Genomic DNA, 7,503 nt, shown 5'->3' with positions numbered 1-7,503 from the left:
TTGAACCAGTGCCCGTATCAGATGCTCATGTTATAGGTGCTGGTTTCACTTTTCATACCATGATATCATCCCCTAAATTTATCTCTTAATTCTGCTTCCTGTGAAATTTTTAAATATCCTCGCATAAGCATTTGACACTTTTCTCAAAGTTATTAAATGGCACCAGTCTTTGAGCAGTACACAAATACGTTTGTAGGCAAGAGCCCCTTTTGGTAATTCCTTTGTGTATTAGCATGTTCAAAGCTCTAAGTCTAGCAGTAAAGAAATCCATTTTATTTGCACCAAACCGCTTCCCCAAACTGATTTCACCCAGGAGTCCCTTTTTGGTGGAATTCATGTTGAGAATGGTCATTAGGCAGCCTAGCGATTTGTGATGAGATGATATAGCAATGACTTTAACTTACATCTCTCACTTTTCAGGCTAAAGAGACGGCCAGGAGTAGTGGTCAATCTTTGCCGAAGGGAACACTGTTTACTAGCTAACTGGTCAACGTGAAGGTTAGCTAACTAGCCTTGGACTCCTACTGTATTCACAGATTTTCCCGGCTCCCTCGGTCCAGCTTCTCTTACCTATGTTTGGATTCAGTCCTCTTTGATTCTAGTTACCTGGCTTCCCTTCAATAAGAGGAAGCACAATTTTGGAAGTTAATTGAAAGCCTAGTAACAAATTAACTCCAGTACTGTCCATTCTGGAACATTTGCTTTGCTAATTATCCCAACAATTAAAATAGGGCTTAGGGGCATGCACTTGGCCTAACAGCTGGTGTTTGTTAGGACAGCCAGGTCCCACAGCGAGGTATCTGGTAGTATTCCTGGTGTCAGCTCCTGACTTTGTTTCCTGCTAATGTGGACCCTGGGAAGCAACATCAATGGCTCCACTGCTGGGGGTTCCTACCACGCATCTGGGAGACCAGCTCCACTGTAGGCATCTGCGGACTGGGCCGGTGGATGAGATCCATGTATCCATCCTCTTTCTCTCATATAAACAGCAATCAGCTTCCAGTGGAGCATGACTCCTATTGATAATAACTTTAGGGGCAGATTGGCCCTTTAACAGTTCCCCAATCTCAGCGTGGCCTCCAGGTGCAACTCTTTTTGCCTTTGTTTCTTCCATTTCTAGAACTCATGCAAGTGTCGTCAAGAAATCTGACTCATAATAAAATCACCAAGAGGAAGAGAGTGTGGCGAGCAGCGAGATGGTGGTTAGCAAATCCTGCGATGAACAGCGATGCCCAGGAAGTCTCTACAAGGAGAATGACAGTGGGACACAGATGGAGATTGCGCCTGGGAAAAATTCTAGCGAGGTGGCTGCAGTCAGCATTAACAGAAAGGGCTTTCCTTGCTCTCGGTGAACGCTTCTTTGTGTGTCAAACGACTGCTCAAGAACTACTGTCTTTAGCGGTTTGGACAATTAAACGTTAGTGATGTGAAAAGTACATGAAATAGTCATGAAGACCTTTAGCTTGACTGGACTTCCATGGGGTGCTCAATCCTATGGTGGCTGCTATAGGAGTTGGTTAGCGTTAACTCCTAAAACCCATGTCTGCTCACTGCTGAGTGGTCCAGCCATATCCACGGCTCTGTGTGGGTGGAACTGGGATGTGTTCTCTCTTGTCAACCCTCTTTTGCCACAGGGATTGTGAGTTTCTCTACAGGTGGATTGACCTTATTTTAAAAGAGCTGGTGCATTCTGATAAAACTTGCTTGTATGTTTCATCACACGCTTTTTGAATGGCATTGCAGCTGCGGCAAATGGTAATTACTTACTGAAATGACTCATTTGTAAATGCAAGGGAACCCTTTGGTTTCGTTAGTGAGCGCTCTGCTAATATTTCAGCTTAGTCTCCATGTGACTTAGGTTAATTACAGTTTAGTCACAGCTTTCAAATCTCAGGATACCTGGCCAAGTGTTAGTCAGAAGATTTAGATTCGAACGTTGTCTCTGACACTAACTTTGCGCTGGCTGATCACTCTGAACTTGCTTCTCCATTACACACAATGGAATGATCATTTGCCTTTTAGAATAAAGGTCAAGTTTCTGCAGTGTAGCAAAAGGCCAGGTGCTAGCTGCTTGCCACTCCCTAGCCCAGGTAAACTTCCCAAAGAAGTTAGTATTCATTTTGGCTTAAAATTCATTCATAGGGGCCAGTGCAATGGCTCAACTGGCTAATTCTCCATCTCCAAGCACCAGCATACCATATAGGGGCACTGGTTCATGTCCCAGCTGCTCCACTTTCCATCCAACTCCCTGCTTCTGACTTGGGAAATGATGACTCAAGTCCTTAGGTCCTTGCACCCATGTTGGAGACCCAGAAAAAGCTCCTGGCTCCTGGCTCCAGATGGGCTTATCTCTGGCTGTTGAGGCCATTTGAGGAGTGATTCAGAGAATAGAAGGGTTTTCTCTCTGTAAATCTGCCTTTCCAATGAAAATAAATTCTTAACAAAATAATTCATTAAAATTGTTTTTCTTGAGGCAAGTCTGGTGACATAGCATGTTAATTCTCCTGGCTTCCAATAGACTCAGTTTTGGCTATAAGGGCTCCTTGGGTAGTGAGCCACCAGATGAAAAAATATCTCTCCCTCTGCCTCTTCCTCTCCCTTTCTTAGTGAATATGATTCTAAGTAAAATAAATGAATCTTTAAAAAATAAAGTTTCTCTTGGCCCCGGTGCAGTAGCCTAGTGGCTAAAGTCCTTGTCTTACACCTGCTGGGATCCCATATGGGCACTGGTTCATGTCCCAGCAGTCTGGCTTCCCTTCCAGCTCCCTGCTTGTGGCCTGGGAAAGCAGTTGAGGACAGCCCAAAGCCTTGGAACCCCGTACCTATGAGGGAGACCCGGAAGAAAATCCTGGCTCCTGGCTTCGGATTGGCTCATCTCTGGCTGTTGAGGCCATATGGGGAGTAAATCAGCGAATGGAAGATCTTCTTCTCTGTCTTTCCGCCACTCTGTAAATCTGACTTTCCAATGAAAATAAATAATAAATCTTTTTTTTAATAAAGTTTTTTATGGTTTCATTTGAGTATCAAACTGATACAACAGGTGAATATTGTTCATAGATCTAGACGCTTGGAAAAAGGACTGGTCTGAGACTCTTTAAGCTAAACCGAACGGATACTGTAGTCAGCCACGTGGAGTGTGGGCGTGGCCAGGATTCACCTCCACTGGCTCTTGCCTGAGGAGGAATGTAGAGATGCTTGAGCTACTGTGAAGTCCTCTTGCCTTTCCTGGTTACTGCTCTCCTCACACCCAAGGAAGGAATCCAGGCAATCACACCTGGGACTGGAGGTTGGTTAACCAAGCAAGGGTATGGTTTTGCAACGTTGGGCAGCCTTAGGCAAAGCACTGCCTGCTGAAGCTATGTCTCTAATGATGGAAACACCTCACTGAGCCAATTGAGCAATGACTGAAAACAGGAACATGTCACTGCACTGCCTGCAAGAGTGCGTGAATCCAGTACCTTGAGTCCCAATGATGATAAATTAAATTTCATATGGAAGATTTTTTTTTTTGGCGCGGGTCTTTTCTAGACTGTTCATATCTGTCTCTTACTGTACTTTTCCCATCAATTAAAACATTCCCAAATAAAGAATCACTGTGAGAGCAACATCTATCCTAAGAACGCGGGTCTGGGCCTCTAGGACTGGGAGGCAGAGCAAGCAGTGCATTGCTGCTCCAGCATCTTAGCCGTGTTGGACAGAAGCTATTTCAGCACCACAGGATGCTACCCTCTGTCCTGCTCAGAATGCGGTGGCTTTCTTCTGCCACTCTGTGTTTACTTATGCAGAAAAATGCATAAGAATATCACGTGTCAGTGATGTCCAATGGTATTCCCACTTTGGGTAGGCTGCCTTAGTTTTTTTTTTTTTAAGATTTGTGAGTTGTGATTTGAACAAACATCTTGGACCCGGTACCGTTTCCTACTTTCCCTTCCCCAACAGCTCCTCAAATTCAAGCTGTTCCAGCTATCCACCAATCAGATGTAACCTGGCCCCTTACCTGAGAGTCCCACTGCCCAATCGCTGGCCCCTCCTCCTAGTCTCCGCCCACCTACCTGTGGCTCGGATAATCTCAACCACAGACCCCCGGGGCCAGGGCACACAGCCCGCACGGCCCTGCCCTTCTCTTTCTCCCTCTCTCTGACCTTCCCTTCTCACCTAGCTCTTCCCCCTCCCCCTCCATCTTGTCCGTTCCCCTGCCCTGGCATCCTCCATCCTGCCACCATGGCAGAGGATGTGTCCTTTCCAGTTTTCTCTCCCTCCACCCCTGCTCCTGTTCCTACCCTGCTGGAATAAAGGACCTACAAGCACCTAGCTGCATCTGGGACTTTGACTTGCGGTAAACACCGTGAATAGAGGACTTGGCTGTGGTGATTAGCTGCGTGTAACAACGCAGGAACTTTAAGTACGCTTAAAACCTGACAAGATTTACTTCTTTGTTTTTATCGGAAAGTCATATATAGAGAGAGGAGGAGAGACAGAGAAAGAAAGATCTTCCATCCAATGACTCATTCCCCAGGTGGCCGTAATGGCAGGAGCTGAACCTATCCGATGCCAGGAGCCCTTCCCGGGTTTCTCTCCTAGGTGCAGGGTCCCAAGGAGTTGGGCTGTCCTCGACTGCTTCCCCAGGCCACAAGCTGGGAGCTGGATGGGAAGTGGAGCAGCTGGGATTAGAACCTGCGCCCATATGGGATCCTGGCATGTGCAAGGCGAGGACTTTAGCTGCTAGCCTACGACACCAGGCCCTACCTCCGATTTCTTTATATCTTCTCCTGTCCAGCAGATAAGTAGACTCGAGCACCTATGAATGAATCTCCAAACCCTCATCCAGGTTAAAGATTGGGGACTCTGCTCTCCACCAGGACCCACCAGGAGACTCACTTTTTAGTGGAAGAATCATGATAAAATGGAAACTAAGACAAACCAGAAAAATCCAGTTTAAGGCATACACACAAGAGGACCCAGTTTGACATTGACATGACCCTGCTTCGTTCTAGTTCTAATCAGCATTAGAACTGCCTACTTTTCCCTGTGGGCATTCCCAGGGCATGCTGGGAAGACACATGTGCAGAGAGCTCAAGGCATGCAGTTCCTATGTGGCACTCAGAAATGCCAGTTATGTGTGTCATGGCCACATCCCCAGCCAGCGTTCTCACATGTGAGGGTTACAGCCCCAAACCAGAAAAACAGCGTGAATGCCATGATTTCTTTTAGTAATCCATACATGCCTCCCTTGGAGAATGCTTGAATGGCCTGTGCTGAACTTTCCCTGTGTCTGTCTCTCACTGCTGCATTGGTGAAAAAGGATTAAGGCAGGCGAGGCACCCTCACTGACCCTCCTCCCTTCAGTCTGATGTGAAAATTCTTCCAGATATTAACCTCCTGGAAACTGGTTCAGCATATCCTGTCATGCCTTCCCGGTTTGAGAACACATCTGAGCGTTCTTTAAACTAGAAGGACTTACTTAATTTTCTCAACAAAGGCTCAAGAGTTTTTTATCTTTAATATTCCCTAACTATCCCTACCGCCTCAGCTAGTTTTCATCTCAGTTTCATTACTTGACCTATTTATAGAATCTGCATGTAATCAACTCCCCTGGATGAACTTGCTATTGTTCTAGTCTTATGTTACATGTCCATTTCTTAATTCTTCTACATCACATGGTTGGAACGGCAAGCCTACGGCAGAGTTCAAACTCTAAATTTTCTCCTGGACATTTACTACAGGTGTTAACTTTCCTCTGAAGAACAGGAAGCTTTACAAAAATAAGTTAATTGTTTCATGAATTTTGCTCAAGGAGCCCTACACAGAACTTGACCTTGTGTGTATATTACTGGTGGTTAGGAGTTAATTTAAGCACTTTATATTCATACTCTTTAGGAAACAAGTAGGAGGGTGGGGGTTGTGGCAATGGGAGCTCAATGCAGTAAATTCTGGCTATTTAACTCTGGGAGGCTAGGGCATCGAGAGAAAGGGAAAGCTTGAATGTGGAACTTGATTCTCTCAGACCACGTACTAGAAGTGCAGATCAATCAGCTTCTCCTGCTTCATCTGTGCAAATTACAACTGTTGCCATCTTGTCTCAATTGTCTTTAACTTTAACCATAATTCTGTTAAAGTTGGCGAGGCCCTCTGATAGTTCTAATCCCGTGTTGCCACTTTTGGCGGTGGGGAAACGGGAGTCTAGGGAGGCATGTCTCATCACGTACCTCTAGCAGCTCTGTGGGGAGAGGCAGGGCATTCGCATGAATGACATTCATATTGGTGGGGAAGTGAGGGGACAGGAACCTTTGCCAAGCAAAGGCCAAACTGCTCAGGACCTGTGAAATGCATGCACGGACCACCTTAAACTCTCCATCTGTTTGTCACATTGGCCTACAGGTGGCATTGCTGGCTCACCTGAGTCCATATAAACTGGACAGGCCAGTTGGACAAGAGGTAGAAAAAATCCTGCCTGAGTCCAGTCGTCAGCCATTCTCTCCATGTGTCTTGGTCAAGTATCAAGTGCTCTACTCAGCACTGGCCCGCGTTAGGCTTTCTCTGTGTGTCCTTTAGTCTGAGCAGATTAATTCTTACTTCGGCATGGTCGGACCTGCTTACTGGGGAAGCACCAGAGGTGGAAGTGGTCTCATTGCTTGTACAGAATGATAGGGGAATGTGGGGGCGGTTCATTGGGAAGATTGGATGAGAGTTTCAGACTGGGTTTTATTTGAAGGAATAATTGGCTCTTTTGCTTCCCTCCATCTCTATTCTAGAGGAAACATTTCATTTGGGTTTCAGATCCAGTAGCCTTGGGCTACATTACTTTCTTCAACCACAAGGTCAAGGAGAACTTAGGCTGGAAAGACATTTGCAAGTTGCTTGATTAAATTGCTAATGGGCACTGAGGAAAGATAGTTCCCATTCTAGGACTGTGAGAGACGTCTTCTTCTTCAATGTAGAGGTAAAAGAGAAAGAAGGGTAAATGGGAAACCGTGTGTAAGTGACAGGTTCACACACAAAGGGCACTCAACAAGTTCATAGAAAATGGAGCTGAAACCTAAATCTATTTTGGTGCAAAAAATTGTGAAATCCACGTATAGGCTTTTAACTTTCTTTTTTCTTTTTTTTTTTTTTTTTTTTTTTTGGCGTTTTCAAGACAGCTCCTATGATACCCGGAAGTTAATGGAGGAAGTAGTTTAGGATGTGTTTGTTTGAAAGAAAGGAAAGCAAACACTTGACCTTGCTTGACTAAGTCATGAATGGAGTTTAAATGACACCTGTGTAACATAAGGAAAACCTTGAATGAAGACCTGCCTGTCAAGTGAGGGATTGAGAGTCTCACACTTTTCCTCATAGCCAGCAGCCCCATCCTCCATCCCTTCCCTACACACAGCCTCCTTCAGTGATCCCCTTTGCAGGAGGTAGATGCACAGTTAGGGTTTCTGGTGAAGTTACCTGTAAAACGTTAATTGTGCTCCTTTGGTAACACTATCTTTTAAAATGCAAAAAAAAATAGGGCTTCCC

This window comes from Ochotona curzoniae, unplaced genomic scaffold (genome assembly GCF_017591425.1).
Source record: "Ochotona curzoniae isolate NIBS_2020 unplaced genomic scaffold, NIBS_Ocur_1.0 scaffold_4505, whole genome shotgun sequence".
Classification (NCBI taxonomy): domain Eukaryota; kingdom Metazoa; phylum Chordata; class Mammalia; order Lagomorpha; family Ochotonidae; genus Ochotona; species Ochotona curzoniae.
The sequence above is the reverse complement of the archived record's forward strand: the minus strand, read 5'-3'. Positions refer to the sequence as shown.